The sequence below is a fragment of the Psittacula echo genome (assembly GCF_963264785.1).
Source record: "Psittacula echo genome assembly, chromosome: 2".
Classification (NCBI taxonomy): domain Eukaryota; kingdom Metazoa; phylum Chordata; class Aves; order Psittaciformes; family Psittacidae; genus Psittacula; species Psittacula echo.
This window is the reverse complement of record NC_137737.1, coordinates 58,677,449-58,697,769: the sequence shown is the minus strand read 5'-3', so window position 1 is coordinate 58,697,769 and position 20,321 is coordinate 58,677,449.

Below are 20,321 nucleotides of genomic sequence, written 5' to 3'. Positions count from 1 at the left end.
CAGTGTTTGTACACCATCTAACAGAATATGAGTCTGCCACCTACAAAGGCAATTGATGAATATTTGTACAGTGATAGTAACAGACCATTAAATGCTTTTCCTTGACTCAGCTCCAAGAGAAGCTGTAACAAGCTGTATTTTGCTCCTTTTTGAAACAAGGGGAAAAAAAAATATCATACCACTTTCTCTTTTTTGAATATATATATATTATATTTTGCTGTGGTGTGTTCCAAATACTGCTAGCTCTTGGTGGATGAAGGAAAACATGGTGCTGCCAGAACTTGCGCTCTTATGTCTAGTTTCCATGTTTTTTCAGGGAAGATCATGCTAAGCCCTCATTGCTATTGTCTTTTCAATAGCAAGGATATGCCAATACCTCTCCAGCTTTTCAAGGCCATTTTATAGAAGGATATACCATGACGTTGCATCCTGTGCCTTTTCTCGTTATTTTCCAAAACTCTGTTTTGCCAGGATCATTTGCTTGAATTTCCAAACAAGTTATCCAATAGACATTGCTCTGTGAGCCGTTCAAGAAGGCTCTTCTGGTAGGACTTTTTTCCTCTGACCAAAAAAACCTACAAAGTGTCCACTATTTCTACTTTTGTGCATGCTAAGGAAAGAATAGGGGGAAAAACAGAATTCAATGGCCATGACATTCATGCTATAAGATTCAATGAGTTAAATGTTTATACAGATTTTTCTGTCACTGGGAGAGGGATCTTAAAATTGGCTGCCCAGTGTTCTTGTGTGAGTAATGATTTAATGGCCAGAGAGGAAGATCCAGCAGCACTGCACAGTAGTCTCTTTAGGGTATTCAGGCCTGTCCTAACTGGGGGTAGTTATTGCTTTCTTATTTTTGTATGGGGTTTGCATGGCAAGGTTTTGGTAGCAGGAAGACTACAGGGGTGACTTCTACAAGGAGTGAGAATATGTGAGAAAAACAGCTCTGCAGACCCCCAGGAAGGAGAGAAGAAGGTTGCTCCAGGCATAGGAGCAGACATCACCAGTGCAGACCATGATGCAGACCATGGTGAGGCAGGCTGTCCTCCTGCAGCCCATGGATGTCCACGATGGAGCAGATATCCACCTGTAGCCCATGGAGGATCCCATGCTGGAGCAGGGGAATACCCAAAGGAGGCTGTGACCCTGTGGAAATCCTGTGCTGGAGCAAGCTCCTGTCAGTACCTGTAGCCCCATGGAGAAAGGAGCCCATGCTGGAGCAGGTTTTTTGGCAGGACCCATGACCCCACGGGAGAGCCACACCAGAGCAGTCTGTTCCTGAAGGACTGCACTCTGTGGAAGAGACAACACTGGAGTAGCTCATGAAGAAATGCAGCCCACAGGAAAGACTCACTTTGTAGCAGTTTGTGGAAGACTGTTGGGGAGGAAGGAGCAGCAACAACAACATGTTGTGAACTGACCTCAACCTCCATTTGCTGTCCCGTGAATTGCTAGTGGGGGGGAGGAGGCAGAATTGAGGAGTGAAGCTGATCCCCTGAGGGAGTGGTGGGGGGAAGGTGTTTTGAGATTTGTTTTAATTTCTTGTTATCCTACTCTCATTTTGATTAGTAATTAATGAAACTAATTTTCCCAAGTTGAGTCTGCATTGCCCATGATGATAACTGCTGAGTGATCTTTTCGTGTCCTTATCTTGACCCACAAGACTTATATTTTCTCTCCCCAGTCCAGCTGAAGAAAGGAGTGATAAAGTGGCTTTTGTGCATACCAGCATCCAGCCAGAGTCAACCCGCCACTGTAAGAAAAAAGCCAGTAGGCAGCTTTGCATCATCCTAGGTCTGCCCTGGAGAAGGCTCTGTGCAGAGACACATGGAAGCACCACTCCAGCTATATGCAAGAGTTGCTCAGGGCAATCTGCAGTGAAGATAGCAGCTCTGGAAAAGAGAGCTTGGAAAAAGCAAGGTAGAAGGGTAAAAGGGAGGCAGAAGAGGCAGGAATAAGGGTTGACATCCCATTAAATCCTATATTGCAAGAGACCTACCTTGAGTGGAGTCAATGGGTGTCTTCAATCTGATACTCATGTGAATTATTCTTTTTCCTTTCACCTTTTCCTCCAGACCCTGATTCTTCCAGGTTGCAGCCTGCTTCACACTTCAAGATAAGCACAACCCAAACACATGGTTCTCATATGAGCTGACTTTACATCAGTGAAGCTGCAGGAAATAAACCATCAACCCATGCTGCTTCTTTTAGCACCTACTGATAGACTCCCTGCATATGCACACACAAATGCACGTGCACACACACCCCCGCACACACCCCCCCTTACTACCTCCCAACTAATGGACTTGGAAGCCACATTTTGTGTCTGCATGTGGACAAGTAGCTTCTCATTACCTTCAGAGTTAGGAAGTGCTTTTACTACTTCAAATAATAATAAGTAGATAGTGCAGCAATGTGATTTTTCACCCAATTAATGACTTTATGTACAGATCTATTGTCCAGAGACAATCATAACTGATATGTGAAGTCACAGAATAGCAGAATAGCCTTGGCCTTACATAGCAGATAGTAGGTCCTATACTTAATAGATCTGTCTGAGAAGGTACGTTCCCAACTTAATTTGGAGTCCTTTCTTCCTTACATGACCTGCAGTGGAGATGCCATGAAAGGGACACCAAAACTTGAGTATCCTCTTCTCTGGCTTGTCAACCATCATGGTTCTGAAAATATCCAAGAGTGAGACAGAAGTGTGAACTACTGGTAAGGGTTTTATATTCTTCCTAGTCTTTCCATCTGCATGAAACCTGTCACACAGCATATGAACTGCTAGGATGCAGCTGTGAACAAAAGCTTTGACTACAGTTGCTTTAACTCCCCAAATTGCTTATACAGTTTTCCTCATGTCAACTTTGATGAACAGGCAGTGTTCTGAAATGTCATGGTTTTGCTCACACTCCGTTTCACAACAAAGTAGGTGTTACCTGAAATTTCAAAATTGCCCTTGAAATGGGAATCCCATTTCCTACTTGTTTCTGTAACCCCCAATTTCAACCACACCCATCCATACCTTGTCTTCTATTTTACAAATAGAGTACAAGACCTTCTGGGTGCAGGACACCAGTTCTGCTTTTACAGAAAATATGATTATTAAATCATATGTTATCATATGTTATGTCTGTTAAATGTTACCCTTAGGCACATACATTATGATTAAACAAGACTAATACCAGCTCAGAGACTACGGGTAAAGCATGAAGACCCCCATTCTCCTTCTTACATACACCTCCAGCCTCTTCAGTGCCTCTTTATTCTGTGTGCAGCTTCTCTTGGCTGATACTGCACAGTTACACCACTTTAGGTATATGTTACGACAGCGAGTAGGATACTGACTGTGAGAGAAGGAAAGAAGAGGAAAATTCAGGGTTGTCCTGTGCTATGACTCAGTCTAACAGAAAATTGAAGGGAGCAGGGGAATGTCTTTCTGGCTCTGTACACATGGGTTTCTCTAGTGGTCTGCAAAAGAGAGATGGCTGCAACCAGCTCAAAATTGAAAGAGGGGAAAAAAAAACCCCAAATCCAAGCAAAACCAGAGGACCTACAAGAGTGCTGGAGAGGGACTTTTCATAAGAGGGTCTTATACAAAGCAGAATGGCTTTACTCTGAAAGAGGGAAGATTTAGATTAGATAGTGGGAAGAAGTTCTTCCCTGAGAGGGTGGTGAAGGCCCTGGCACAGACTGCCCAGAGAAGCTGTGGCTGCCCCATCCCTCGCAGTGTTCAAGGCCAGGTTGGACAGGGCTTGGAGCAACCTGGTCTAGTGGAAGGTGTCCCTGCCCATGGCAGGGGGGTGGAACTGGGTGGTCTTTAAGGTTCCTCCCAAACCATCCTATGGTATGATTCTATGAAAAGCAACATTTTTTTTTCTTTTTTTACTGCAGTATATAGACCAGGCTCCCTTCTTAGTGCATGTTGAGTGAAAGGAAGAGGAAGAAAACAACCCTTTAACTCCTCTCATTCCATGTGTAGCTTTGCAGGTGTGCAGCAAGACAAGAAAACTTGATAGTCTGGAGGCATGGTGTAATCAAGAGAGGAAGAAGAGGGACAGGAGAAAGTCAGTAATGTGGTAGATGAAAGGTAAAAGAGAGGAAAACTAATACCTTCAACTACAAGGGTTTAGTGACGGAGATAATGCCAGTGAGGACAGAAAATAAGGGGTTTAACCTCATTACACCTGTGCATTGAAGTGTTTCTTTTATTAGAAAAATTGATAGATTTTCAGGCTTTCCTAGTTGTAAGGACAGCAAGATCAGGCTGGAGATTTCTTCCTGGATCAGCCAGACCATCAGCTCAACATGAATTAGTCATGATAGCAGCCTTCCAGTACCTGAAGGGAGGCTGTAAGGATGCTGGGGATGGACTCTTCATCAGAGACTGTAGTGATAGGACAAGGGGTAATGGGTTGAAACTTAAAAAGGGAAGTTTAGATTGGCTATAAGGAAGAAGTTCTTTACTGTAAGGGTGGTGAGGCACTGGAATGGGTTGCCCAGGGAAGTTGTGAATGCTCCATCCATTCAAGGCCAGGTTGGAAAGAGCCTTGGTCAACATGGTTTAGTGTGAGGTGTCCCTGCCCATGGCAATGGGGTTGGAACTAGATGATCTTAAGGTCCTTTCCAACCCTAAATGTTCTATGATTTTATGATTGTATAATATCTGACGAAATCTTCTCCTGGGTGTTTTCAAGAGGTGTTGGTTTGGTTTGTTGTTTTGTTGTTGGGTTGTTTGGTTTTTTTTCCAATGCCGCATATAACTTATTTAGAATTCCTTACAAATCTGTTGCACCTCTGCAACTCCCCTGATAATTCATGGTTTTCCAAAAATTCATGGGAGGTCATGTATGTCTCCAGTACCTACTGAATAAAAGTTTTGACTCCCTAGGTGTAAAGAAAAAGGTTTTGAAAATGTTAATCTAGTTACGTTAAAGACTGATCAAAAAATAATATTAACCAGACCTTACTTATATACATCTATATACATGCTAAATACTTATTTCAGTTATATGCAAATTGTTTATGCTGTTATACTTACTCATTATTTTATATTATGGATGTATGTTAGCAAAATTCTTCATATTTGGGATGATCAGTGCAAGAGATGGCAGAATTGTTATTGTGCTAAGATTCCCCCAATTTTGGCAATCTATGGCTAAAGTTACATTCTAGTGAGCAGCTCCTGGCACTGTATTATGTTGTCCTGATAATGCAAATTGTCTCTTTGCTCCCTAAGGAGTCAAGACTAGTGTAGATGGGGCTTTGAGCAACCAGGTCTAGTGGAAGTTGTCTGTGCCCATAGCAGGGGTGTTGGAACTAGATGAGCTTTAAGGTCTTTTTCAACCCAATCAGTTCTATGATTCTATGAAGTACACCTTGCTCAGTACTGCAGTAGCTGAGGAGAATGCTCCTAGCAATATTTCAGCTCCAGTAAGTGGGCTCATACTGTAAAGGGAGAAGCCACAGGCTGAGAGAGGGGAGGTGGGATTGCAGGCTGGTGGCACTGAAAAGGATGCTTGTAATAGAAGAAGGTGACACTCATGGTTTCTTCTGGGCATCATTTCATCCTGGTATATGGTGACTGGTGGATTCAGGCTCTCTCTTTTCAAGGAACAAGCTGGACGATCAACACTGAGAGGGCTAAAGGTAGGTGACATGAACCCTGACCTTAGTCTTATGGTGCCACTGTCCCCATCCTATGAAGTGAGGATAAGAGCTGACCCTTCTCTGGATGCGCTTTTTGGACCTTGATGGGCTCCATCACAGCAGGGACCCTAAGCCCCAGATATACCTACCACAGGAGTTTTGCTGCTCCACAGTCAGTTTTCCTTAGCAACAGCAGCTCTTTCCAATTCTCCTCCAAGGACCTCAGCTTGTCCAAGCTAATGAAACCAGGCTAATGCCTACGTGAGGCATAACCATATCCATTTCACGTTCTGGTAAGCCGAGTAGGAGGGAGAGACCTCAGATGAACCTTGCTGACCTCAGATGAACCTCTGTCAACTTCCCCCCCTTGCCATTTGCTCTGACTATTTATTTGCAAACTCCTGGAGGCCTCTTGTCTCTGCATCCTATTCTCGAAATCCTCCAAATCGACAGCTTTACTCTGGCAGCAGAGGGCACTGCCCCCTTCTTAATTTTTTTCCAGCCTCGTTCCCCCTCCCTCGTGCTCCTCCAAGGACTGCAATTACGCTCTCGGTCAGTGGTGCCGTCTCTCTGCAAGCTCCCGAGAGTTTGATTTGTCTTGGCTCCCAGCTCTGACATGCCTGGGAAGGGCAAGGAAAGGAAATGGGTGGGAGCTCCCATCTAACCACGAACTTGTGTCCCTCCCCTCCCCCTTTTCTTTTTCTCTCCATCCCTTTCCCTCCCCCATACCAATGAGAGGAAGGATCGTGCTGCATTGCTTAGAAAGAATTGCTCTGAAAATCTGAAAATTGCTTTTTTTCCTTCCCTTTCATGCTGCAAGTCTCTCCCATTTCCATGTGCTCACAATGAACTGGGGTTGTTATAAGCAAAGGCAGACTGTGTATGTGTGCATGCCTGCAATACATGTTTTCTTGCTCACATGTGATTGTTTGTGGGTGTGTAGTAATGGTGGTATGGACTTCTGAGCAGGCAGGAACTACATAAACTAAATACCCATGCATTTTATTTGCTGTTCCTGAAGATTTCACTGAGGCATAGTCCTTTGTAGTTTCTTCTCCTGATCTATATATCTAGACTCTGTTAAGTTCCAGAGCCATCCTGACAAGTGCTGAGTCCCCCCAGGGATCGCCAAATATGCATTTTGAGTCTAGGGATGGAGAGGGCTCAGGTATGAGTCTGCCCTTCTTACATGTGGTTAGATCTTATATTTGCGTTGCACAGTGATATAGCACCTCTCCCACTTTACCACACTCCCGTAACAAAGGCAGGTGAGTCTTTAATATGCCTTATATTTGTTTGGGAGTTTTCAACACTGTTTTGATGATGAAGAGAGATGATGGTGCAGCTTTAGCTGTACCTCTGAATAGGATTGCTCGCCTTCATACGATGCTGTGGATCCGAGCTGTTTGTGGGCAAGCACTGCAGAGTGTCACATTGAAGCAGAAGGCAGATGAGAGGTTACACTGGAGTGTGAGGAAACTGTACTTGTTGCACCCTCCCCTCCCAAACCCAAGAGATATTTAGGGTCTTGTGGTATCATTAACAGCACTGATGAACTCAAGGTACCACTGGAGGTAACCCTCTTGTTCTAGTAATTGATATAGGTACTCTTTCACTTTGCTGCTATTCATACCCTATCCTCACCATCTGAATACAGAAACACACAGAGGTAGGAAGGTGGAAGCTTTTGCTATGGGCTTCAGGGCTGCCAAGAATCCCTGGATGCAGTCCCCTCCTTTCCCCGCACACAAGCATCATGTACTGATGAAAGGCACGTGTCCCCTATTGTAGCCACCTACACTAAAAAGCATCACTTGGTCTGGTGATTAGAAAACCACCCTCGTTTTCAGGGTGGTGGGGACCAACACTTCACATTCTGCCCTTCTTGGTCACTCTTACACACTTGGCTTGTAGGATCATTTTTTAAAGCTTGAGCAGTCCCACAGCAAAGTGTGGTGGATGCTCACAGTGAAGTCTGTCTGCAGATGACAAGTGACTTGTGCCCAGTCTGCCATGCATTCTCCTGATGCTCCTCCCTGTCAGCACTGGGCCATCGCATGATCTGGAGGTAAAGACTGAGAGGCCTATTTGAAATATAAAGCACGTGATGGCCCCATCTCACTTTAAAGCCTCTGCATAGCCATATTTTTTGGGTTTTTTACCTTGGCCCTATCTGAGCATTTGACAGCCAGTGCTAGCATCTGACCTGCTGTCCTTTTGGCTTTGAAGAACCTCAGTAGACAAGCAAAGTTGGGAAGCAGCTACACTCTCATTTTTGTTTTGTCAAAGGCTGGCGTCCTGGACACATAAAAGGCAAACTATAGGATGAGAAAGGTGGTTTCTGTACTTGCAAACAGAAATGAGACACATGGGAAGGAAGAAACAAATATGCAAAATAATTTCCCCTGGTTTGGAAAAGGAAACACCAAAAATGAATAGTCTCAAAGCACAGGTTGTGGCTTTGGGGAGAAAGAATGTGAACAGTCAGTTTCTCATCCTGTTTCTGTCATTCCATGACTTGTGTGAAAAAGCTGATGTTGAATCCCAGTTAGCCGTAAAATAACAACAACAAGTCTGCCCAGTGGCTGTGATTTGCCAACTGTGAGCTTTCTGCACCTATACCAGGACTCAGCAAGATGGAATTCTGCAAAATATCCCAGCTAGGATTTCAGAATCCCTGAAAAATGTAATCTCACCCACAGGGACAATCTGATTACAGTAATGTTACTTATTGTTGCAACACCATGGCAATCTCTCCAGAAGGAATACAAATCACTTAGTGCGATGAGATAGAGCCAGCTGAGCAGGTATCAGGAATGTGGGCTTGCTTATTAGTCACCCAGGAGTAAGAGCTATTGCTTTTTTCTTTTAATTATATTTTTATTACCCTGTACTCATCACCTCCACACAAAACACCACCACTTTTTATAGTGAAATTAATAAGATGATAGAGTCTGGTCCAGAAAATACTGAGCCCATCACGGCATTTTTCTGTTGGCCATGTGAACCAGGTGGGACCTTTGTGCTGGCAAATCTGTCCTCATCAAATCTCAGGGGGTACAAATCAGCACAGCTCTGCTGAAGTCAGTGAGGGGTTCTCATCTATCACTTGTCTTACTAATATTGCTCTGTCTACGGGTTCAGACTCTCCATGAACACATCTTCTATTTCACTCCCTCTCATCAAAGGCAATGTGTGAGTGCTGATTTGCGCAGGCTGAGGATCTGATCCAGCTCTTTCATTGTTGGGGTTTTTTTTTTCCCTTCTCTCTTTCTCCATCTCTCTCTTTTATAGGAGCATTGGAATTGCTGTAAGGTTTAGAGTGCAGTAATAATCACCTCATTATTATTAATAACCATGGCAACAGAATGGAAATTAACCACAATACTTATTTTATCCCTATAGAAACAGAGCCAAAACAAACAATACTTATCCACAATGCCTATTCCTAAAAATCATACATACTACATAATTACCAATGAAATGAACCAGCAACTACAAGCTGCCTAGATTATCCAGTAGAACCTATGGAAAGGTCAAGGATATACTGTCAGGTGAGTCATCAGGAGGGATGCTTCCTCAGGTTGAAATTAGTGGGTGACAAATATCTTCAGTAACTTTGCTCATTTTGTTGGTTGGTTTTATTCTTCAGCATTTGTCCTGGTGGTTGACTGCTGAAAGACATTGGCTGGAATTATTATTCTCATTTTGAAAAGTTTATGGGATAAGTAGGTCTAAACTGGTTGGTGATAGGAAGGTAGGCTTCAGAGAAATATCAGGTTCTGTAAACTCCTGAAGAAATCCAGAGACAACATTTCTTCCCATGTGCCAAGTAATAAAGTACCAGTCCAGCGGTGAGGATAATATTTGGAAAGAGTTGTGAACATAAGTATTTTTTCCTTTGTAGGGAAGTGAAACTCCAAGACTTTCTTTCACAGGAAAATGCCTGTTCTGACACAGTCATTTCTCATTCAGATTCAACTGCACAGCAGTCATTTGTCTGTCCCACCTCCCCCCAGACCATTACTGCATTTAATTTAGGCTGTCACTGACAGATAATCTAACCCTTGCATCTGCTTTTGCCTACAGCTTAACGACACACACAGGAGGCTACTTTCCAAGATTTCAAAGTAAAGAATTCATCCCTCAGATGATCCCTCAAAACCAAAGGTTCTGCTGACTCTTATCTGCAGATGCAGCAGCACAGATTAGAGTTGGTGCAGAAAGATGAGAGAGGCACGAGACGTAATGATGATTAAAACCACAACCCTCTCTGAAGCCTTTTTTTTGCAACATGATCTGGTCAGACTTAAACCCTCAGGGTACTTGAAATCAGCTGCATGTTGGAAACTTATACTAATTTCAATAAAAAAAGTGAAATTTGACTATGTGGAGGAGGAACATGTAGTTGCCATGTCTTCCAAAGCCTTAAGAGTTCTTGATGGATCTTCTCACTCTACTACAGACTCTCCTGCAATTCTGAAAATCATATCATTTACCTCTTATCTCTCTCTGTTCCCTACAAAATGGGGATAACAATCCTAATTTTCCTAAATACCAATTATTTTATCTACCTAGTATATAAATTTTGGTGGACAGAGGAATTCTCTTATTGCTTCACTGTACTGTGTATTTGTAAAGATACTTTAAAATGTGTTCAAATGGAGAAATTAAAAATTGAAATGCTAGAGGGAACAGCCCTGACTACAATCTGCTTTGAGGTTTAACTGACCTTTTAAGCTTACCAAAAAGACAGAGAGAGTATAATTAGCTGGGATAAATCCCATCTGAACTTCCTCCAGACAGACCTCCTGAATCCAATTAAACACAACTTTTCCATGTTGAAGGACAGATGAGGAGAGATTGATATCGTTATTTGGCAATGCAAAGACACTCAGAAGTGTTTTCTGCTTGTCTTATATGATCCACTCCCAAAATTACGATTTTTCATCCAAAAGACACCAGCACTGAAAAGTCCTGTGTACTCAGTGCCCTCTAAAACACTAAAAGAGGAGGAATGTGACAAAAGAGTCAGTGCATTTGCAGTTCTTCATCATATAATATTGACACCTTTACACTAACTAATCCCACATTTCCTCAAATGGATGTATGGGATGTCACTTGCTGTGGTGTTTGATCTAAAGCTAATCACATTTAATAAATCCTTGGTGAGGACTGGGAAGGTGTGCTCTATGACAGCCTGCTCAGTATGTGAACTAAGGCACAATGAAATGCAGAGGCTGACTCCCTCTATCAGACTGGGGTAGGAGGCTGCACCTTCATCTTGAAATCCTCACAATCCAGCAACTTCTGACACAATCCACCACTTAAACATGTACATCTGATGTACATGAGGGTATCCCCCAAAGCCTCTGCCCTCTGTTCCAAACGGGCACAGGCTATCTGAAGGGTGATACTGTACTGTATCTGCTGGCCGAAGACATCTTAAGGAAATTTCAAGTGGCATGAGAAGTTCACCCAAGACAGCTGATTTGCACCCTTAAACATACAGACATATTTAATCAGATTAATCCAGTTTGGTGTGCTTCCCATCCACTCATCAACAGCCAGTGAGGATGAATCATCTTCTGATGTTCATGTAAAGACTTTCCCAAAGAGGAGCTTGTCAAACACAGCATTGGGAAGCTCAGAGGAAGACTTAGTGACTGAAATACTCTTCTTTAAAGGTCCACAGGAAATCAAGAATTACCTAACAATCCGTTCTTGAAAAATCCATGTCAGTTTTGGCAATTAATTGTCTGTTTTGTTTAGGGAAAGAGTGTTAAATATGTAAGTATACAGTGAGACATGCAGATATTTGTTCCATTTAGTTATTTCCAAATGTATTAATGTACCCACAGAAATGTTCTTGCAGTGTGGTGTAGCATGCAACACACAGCAAATTGCTTGCTCTAAGACCTGAATTCTTCCTGCAAATCTCATTAATATCATAGACAAGTTTTTCTGAAGTTGAAATAGAGCTGGCAGACAGTACTTGTGTTTTCCCAGCTTCCAGGAAGGAAGATTCAAATAAAACATTACAATGAAGTGCTGTCACTGATCACCGGGAAAGGCTGTGGGAATTCCTTCATCAGAGCGTTTTGGAAAAATCATATGTCAGGAATTGTGTAAGTAGAGTGGTTTCTTTCCCAGAGCAGGAGGTTGGAGTAGATGACCTTATTTTGTCTTCCTCTGCCTATTTTAATCTGTGCTTGTGCTTCTTCGACTAGATTTAGCAACTCTCTTTGAAAATTGATGTACATGGTTCTAGTAGTCTAACCATTAATGCAGACTTAGATCCCAGAATTGATAATAATAGCACTGATGAGGGCACATCTGGAGGGCTTTCATGTCTGGGCATGAAAGAAAAGAAAAGACATGGACATACTGCCCATGTGGGCCAGCAAAGGGCCACAAAAATAATGAAGGGACTGGAACATCTGTTATATGAATGGAGGCTGAAAGAGTTGGAAATGGTCAGCCTTAAGAAGAGAAGGTTCAGGGGCACATTATCAATGCATGTAAATACATGATGGTGTGGTGTAAAGAAATAAAGGCGGAGTCAGTTTTTTCTCAGTGGTACCCAGTGACAGGGCAAGAGTCAATAGGCAGAAACTAAAACACAAAAGTCCATCTGAACTAGAAAATCTTTTAACTTTTTTTTTGGGGTCCACTGAGAGGGTGGTTGAACACTGGACCAGGCTGTTCAGAGAGGTTATGGAGTCTCCACCCTTGGAGATATCAAAACCCAACTTGACGTGGCCAACCTGTGGTAACTAATCCTACTTTGAGCAGGAGCTTGGGCTAGATGAACTCCAGAGCTCTCTGACAACCTCAAAACTTCCATAACATCATGATTGTGTGGTGAGGAATGGTGGCTTGGGTTTTTAGGTTAGAGGGAAATCAAATTAAGTACTCAGGTTTCTAGAAGACCTGTATTCTGTTGTTTAATTTGTGTTTACGTGTGTGCATTACTCATCTTGCTAAAGTACTACACTTTATATTATGTTTTGCAGGTTCCAGTCCCTCTTAAAAGAACCACTTTTAGAGTTCAAATTCACACTTTAAAATTTACCCCCAAATTATTCAAATACAACTGATATTTCCTACTTATTAGGTAGGATACCTCATCTTCTACTTTGTCACTTTAGCAGGACCTCTTCAACAGATATCTTGAGTATTCATCTGACACTGCTTTTGTTTCAAAACATCAAAGGATTGTTCTTGTTAAGATTTCACTCTGGCTCATCACTTGCCATTTTCATAAACAATGATCTTCTATTATATGCCCTTTTTAAGTGGAAGGGAACACACAACTTCCTATAAAGCTCCACATACAATGCTTCTAAACCCATAATTGGACCCGAACAAATCGATAGGTAAGAACAAGGAGTGTAAAAACTCAAGGAAAAGCATAATAATTTAGCTCTTGAATAATGTTGGATCCTTCAGTAGGTGTGTATGAACAGCAAAATTCTGTTGGTATGTGAAAGTCTTGTCTCACAACTTTTCTGAGCCTAAAATAAATCATAAGTGTTTCTGTCCTGGAAAAACCAAACATTTGCAGAGCAGCTAAAAGGTGCATTTGTCAACCAGCTAACCCAAGTTAAATGAAAGTCATAAGCTTTTACACAAAGTGCATGGAGATTGTTTTTCTTTTAATCTGAAGCAGAATCCAGTCCTAATATCCTTCCTGCTCATTAGTGACGTTACAAAAAGCCAACGTATTTCATGACAGTACTGCCAACACAAAGTAATATTTTATACAAAAGACGTCTACTCACAAATTCTGACCTTTAAAATATTATGTAAAACTTTTACTAACAGGTACAAACAGTTTGTTAATGTTAGCAGGGACAATGAAGTAAGAAAAATATTTCGTTCGTTTGTTTGTTTTTGTTTTTTTTTCCCATGAATTGAAGACAGAGGTTGCTCAAGTCCTAGCTCATTTGTTCAGGGAGGATTTATGATTTCAGACTGTGTAGAGGAATTCATACTCAGTGTTACTATGAGAGATGTAAACTCTATGATACTGAAAACTTTGTGTTTATCCCAGCAAAAGCAGGCTAGACATCAAGTCCTCAAGGTATCCGTTCAATTCTTGTTCTTGGAGATTTGGTGATGGAAGTATATTAGAATCGCTCTCTGCTGATATAATGTTACTGAAGATTCAATGCAAAGCCCCATCTTTCATTCTGTACTGGAAAGCTGTCTTCAGAGCAGATATTGAGGCTTTCCCTGGCTCTTTATTACCAGATCAGTGTTTGGACTTCCATGAAAGTCTGAGTAGATAACTGAAAAAAAGAAAAAACCCCACATGCTTTCTCTTCCATCTTATTCCTTTCAGGTTTTCTTTATGTTCAAACTCTTTAGTCTGTGTTAGACAATGCTTACCTGTGATGAGAAATTGAAAATTCTTTGCATTGAAGGGAAAGCTATTGCTACCTAATGTCTTCACTGTTTCCTTCTTTTGATCATTTCCACAAACATAATAGCTCTGTCAGCTTCTCTGAGGCAGACTTTGGCATATAGACACTGACCACTTCCAAGTATTTGTCTCCCAGAATGGTATTGATCTACACCATCTCCCCATAACCTATTCTGACTTACAAGGGCTTTTGCAATTTTTTTTTTATTTTAAAGTAATAGTTTGAAAGGACAAAAAAAAAAAAAAAATTCTTTTCCTTGTCAGTCTGCAAAAGTTTGCCATTCCTAAAATTTAATTGTTTGACCATGTTCTAGATTTCCTTTTGGTGATCTCTGCAGGCAGCAGTTGATAAGCCTTCCAGCTGGTCTTGTTTAATCTCCATTGCTCTTTTGCTGCTACTTTTGCTGCATTATGTGTTAGCTTCTCAAGATCATAAAATAAATTGCTTGCCAAGACATCACTTAGCCTAGTGATGCACTTTTGTTTTTAAAGAACAGGTAAACCTAAAAGGGGAGTTGCTACCACTGTTTTGTCTTGTGCTATCTATAGCAACAGAATGTAAGCCTTGAAAATTCTCACAAAAAGAGTCCCTGACAACATTTCCTAGGTAGTCTGACAACAGTTAATAGGTTTCATGGAGAAGTCATTATTCTTTCATCTGCATGTGATGTCACAAAGATAAACCAGGCAAATTGCTGTATCTTCTCACCATAAAAAGATAGATGGAAACAAAACAGGTCTTTCTAGAAAGAGAGGAGGATGGTCTAGCCAAGTCTGGTTTGGAACAAGCCTCTTGCATGCTCTCAGGTAGTCACATAGATTCAAATTTTGAAAGGCATCTACCGAAATGCCAACAGCAAAGGTGCCTCAGACAAAGGCTGGAAATGGTAATGCCCAAGTTCATTGATGGAACAGAGCATGTCCTTTAAGGATAAAGCAATAAACAAATACAGTATTTCCTTTGTCTACTTGAGAATGAAATATTAAAGGGTTTATTGGCATTGTCTGATTAGACTGGTACAGTCCTGTCAGCCACAAAGCAAGAAATGGAATGATAGAGATAGCTGACTTATACAGATGTGAATCAGAAATTACACAACTGAATACAATTACTCTTGATCTTCTTCACATAAGGTCAGAAGTGGCCTGCCATTCCCACAGGTAATCATGGATGAATCTTTCAGATCTGCAACTTAGCTTTAGGAATGCAACCTGATTTTCTCCTGCAACGAAGTCCAGAGCGCCAATATAAAATTAAGGTTTCACTGTGCTCAGAGATACCCATTTGCATAAGAACAAATTTATGCCTCTGAAAGCCTACAGTCTCTTGAGACAGACAGTGAAATATGGCTATGTCCATTCAATAGATAGGATGAACTTGACCCAGAGGAAACATGATACGCCCTAGACCACAGAGGGTGTCTAAACTAAAAAGATTGAAGCCGACCTGTTGAATCTCCCCCACATTCAGTCCAAGGAGCAACAAGCAATTCTACCTTTTACCTCACTTACATCAGCTGTGCACTAGAGTAACTCCAGTGTCTCTGCTGGCATGACTTTGGATTTACATTGGCGTAACTAAGGACAGAAACTGATGCTCTTGATTTTTCCATATTTGCCCAGCTCTCTTGCTTCTTTGACAAGTCAGTATTTCCCCTGTTCAAGTCTGCAGTGATATGATGTGTCTGCTTTCAGGGAGTTCCCTCCTTGTTTCCTCTTTACCCTTGTGTTCATGTAAATGTTATTGAGTGAATTTTCCACTTTCTTGACGTTCCTTAATACATATTAATCACTGTGTCATAGGATGGGAATTGTTTTATTTAGTCAATGCAACCATTTCCCATCACATGAAGTTCAACTCCTTTCATACGTTCACCTGTGTGTTCTTCTGTAAATAAGCATCTTCAAGGCAGGGATGTTGCTGATCTTGCTGGGCTGAGCAGTCCTCACCTCCTGAATAATTTTTCTAGCAAGGTGACCTGCAAAAAGAGTGTAATACATAGGGGAGTACAAATGTTTTGTCATTTGTACTTGACTACATGCTGTTAGAGCCTCTCTGTTACCCAAATATTGCATAGGTCTTTGAAAAACACCCAGGTAGATTGTCTTAGAAGTCAGCTTGAAGTGCAAAGTGCAAATGCCCATTATCCCTGCATGGGCACCAAGGGGTTTAGTAGAAGGATATCAGAAGCATTTTTCCTATTTGTGAAGGAATTCTAGTGTGAAAAGGTTAAGCTATCTATAAGGCAGAGATAAGCTTATGGTTAATGGGGTTATTTTATCTTTTCTTTTTTTTTTAGCCTAAATATTTTTTCCAGAATTATGCCAGAATGAAATAACACATTTGTTCTCTGAGAGCATTGTTTTAAAATAGTAATAATAATAATAATAATTATAAACCTGCCTGTCCAAAACAATAATATTGAAAATATAATCTGTTTTTCTGACACTATCCAGATCACTGTGAATATGTCCAGCACTATGGCATAGACATATAATAGGGTAAAGAGGAGAGGTGAGAATAAGTACAAAGACCTTAAACCTTTCAGTGCGTGTTTGAGTGCTTTCAAGTGTGGATTCTGTTAAGGGCACTTCTGGAGTTCGCTATAGGCACAGACACACGTTTAACTGGCATATTCAATACTTTCTCAGACTCTTATTTTCCCCATAATTTGCTACTTGTGCTGCTATCTCCTTCTCTGCCATTGTGCTAAATTAAATTCAGAGAAAATGAAAATGGGTAATGCTATGTATTAAAACAGCAGGAGATTGAAAAGGTATGTTTCTAGTTGTGGTTGTAGTGTGTGCTTTTTCTTTTTGTTTGTTCCTATTTATATTTTTTTTTTTCTTCAATGATCTGGGAAAAAAGGGTGGCATGAACCTTTGTGGTATCTTTTTGTGGAAGTCTAGAGCCCATACTGTTAAAAGTATCATTAAAGGAATGATAAATAAGGCAGTAGGCCAGCTGTTGGGATTACTGGGGAATCCAGAGTTCAGAGGAGACCATGAAGATGCTCATGGAGGGTTGGAGCACCTCTCCTATGGAGACAGGCTGAAAGAGTTGGAGTTGTTCAGCTGGAAGAAGAGAAGGCTCTGGGGACAACTTGTAACAGTCTTCCGATACCTTAAGGAAGCCTGCAAGAAGTCTGGAGAGGGACTTCTTACAAGGGCATGGAGTGATAGGACAAGGGGGGAATGCTTTTAAACTGAAAGAGGGTAGATTTAGATTTAGGCATTATAGAATCATAGACTATGTATCCCAAAGCCCTGTCCAGCCTCCCCGGTTCAAGTCACTGTTAGTTTAATATGAGCCAGAAATACTATTCAAGTTCAGTAACAAAGTTCAATGTGACCATGAGGGTGGAAAGGTCTTGGAAGGGAATGGAAAGGGTCCACCAGATTCCAAATACACACTGTCAACAAAGAAGCCCAGAACATAACAGTTGGCAGAAGAATGTCATCTGTGATTCCTAAACTGTCCTCCAAGTCATGTCTGAGGCATGCTGTCCAGAAAAAGCTGGTTCGTTTATGCCCCTGAAATTCTGGAGCAAACCCTTGTCTCCCTCCTTCCAGTACCAGCTCATCTCAAACTCCTTATGCTCAGTGCCAAGCAAGTCAAACACTGAATTAACAGTAATGCCTGTGCCCATAATGAAGGATGAGGAAGACTTTCCTCTCTGGCTTTACACTCAATCTTTTTATTTGTGGATGAATGTGAAATCAATTCCTATTACCACACATTTAACTGGGCATTTTTTCCCAAAATTGGTGATAATAAAGCATTCACTCATTGTGCCAGGTACTGTTCTAACATGCAGTAAGGCAGTTCTTCTCATTAGATTTTCTGTAATAAATGTTACCTACCCAGAGGTTTACAGAACAGCCTATTCTGCCCTGGAAAATATGGAAATAAAATCACTAGGCCAAATTTTCCCTATATTAAAATCTCAGTGATTTCTGTTTCAATAAATGTAAGAGTTGAACTGCATAAATGTCTCATTCCAATGTTGCTAAAATAGAAAGTTTCATATTTCCAGCTCAAAAGATAGTTTTTAAAATCCATTTTAATTGAAAATAACCTTACCATTTACAATTAAAGCAACATTATCATTGTTTCAAAACAGATATGAATTTTCTATTAATTAAAGATATTTTGAGACCCCTGTGATGATTTATAGAAGGAAATGGGAAATATTTTCATGTCTTATTCTCGTTAAATAGAAAACTAAGAGGTTTTCCTCTCCCTTTTATTCTAAATATGAATACACTGAATTTCCTCAGAATATTTCAGCTCAGATAACTCTAATGATTAGTTGATTTAATGAAGGATATTTTCTCTATTGAAAAATATTTTGTTACTTAAAAATCCTCGTATGTAGCTGTCTTGTTCTAGCCGTCTGTTTTCTACCAACAAAATACAGTAAGGGAGTAAAGTACAGTGAGTCATAGAAGTGCTGACATTTGACATTATATTATCTACTTATTACATTATTATCAATTAAAACAATGTTGGGTGTACACGTAACCTCAAACAGTATCTTTTGGATTCCTCGACAAATCTGATTTATTCCTTTTCTTGGTTGTGTGAAATCTTTTATTGTTGTTTTCAGAGACTGGTGCCATCAGAAATACTGTATACAGTTTTGGCTGTGTGTTAGCTCTTTTGCTGTCACTTGGTGGGAAAGATGTGCTGAAGGATTAGTAGAATAAACTAAGGAATGGTATGTCTGTCAAATAAGTAAATCAGGCAACTTGGCTTTTTATCACTCCCCAACAAAATATGGAAAGAGATATTTGTTCTCTAGTGATACAGCTGGGGAATAATCTCTGAAAATAGGGGAGGGCTACCTGTGCAAATGGATATTCATTGTGTGAGAACAAAAGGGCACAAACTAAGCATGCACTGATGGACTGGAAATTAGACAGCTGGTCGTCTTCAGTAAAGAAGAAGTTTTCAGTAAAACTCAGAAGAATAAATTAAACTGAATTTTGACATAAGATGGAGAAGACAAGGTGGGCAGTGAAGCAGTGTATTAGGGAATATATCCAGAAGGGCCAAGTGAGGCTTCAGGTTGGCTCTTCTGAAGCTACCAATAAATTGGGTGGAAGAAGGACAGACTCAGTTGTGTTTGAAGATTGTGTATGGGAATAGAGGTCACCTCAGACACATGCATCAGTCATTCTGATAGGTAGCTCAGGTGGTTTTACAAAATTCTAGAGACAGAAGAAGGTTAAAGGGACCTGTCCATTTCCATTTCTGTTGTGAAAAAATATATGTATGTGAAAAAAAAATATACTTAGCTTGTATAAGAGCTGTTGAATGTCATCCTAATTGGAGACCCGCAGACTTTCTGAAGATTGCTACTCATTGGTGGCTGTACGTCGTATAAAGAGCTCAACCTACTGCTTCTTTAGATAAGGCACGGAAAACCTGCTAGGTCCTCAAGGGAAATCTTGACATGTTACAGTATTAGAAGTTTCGCTTTTCAAGTTCAGTATCATCTAATGATATTCCATGTCCTGTCTTCAACTTTTGTTGGCTGCAAACAATCACAGCGCTGCTGCAGGATCAAGGAAAAGAGTTAAAATGTTCTGGGAAACATTCCAAATAGAAATGAAAAGCTGGAGGGGAGGAAGAATTACAGTACTGACGCCGTACCTGCAGGCCACAGGCAAGTTTAGCTGGGCACATGCTACAAGAAATTGTCTGTGAACTTTTATGTACTAACTGAAATGACTCAAGGAGGAATAGATTTTATTCATTTTTCTTTTATTCAGATTGCTTTACTCTACAAAAAATTTAAGGAATGTTTCAACCGGTAAGGTGTATTACAGCTTTATTTATTTATCCCTTTTTTTTTTTTTTCAATATGGAAACCTTTTAGTTTTTACAAATAGGAAGAAAATGCTCTGTGTTTGTTTTGGTTTTGGGGAAGGGGAGTTAGTTTGATTTTATATATTTCTGGATTTTTCTACATAAGTAAACCAACAAAAGTAAAGAAAATATATTAGTAAAAATACACAAAATTTATTCTTGTTGACTGAAAGCAAGATACTAATTTCCCAAAAGACATTTTGAAGAATCCAAAATTTCCTCATTACTTAAGAGTTGATTTTTCTATTAAAATCTGTGAGAATAAAAAGAAACACCATGTGATACTTTGAAGAAAACTTTGTAAAATTCTTTTTAAAATAAGTGCATTTTCTACAAGCTCTGCAAAATTTATGTGTCACAAATCTG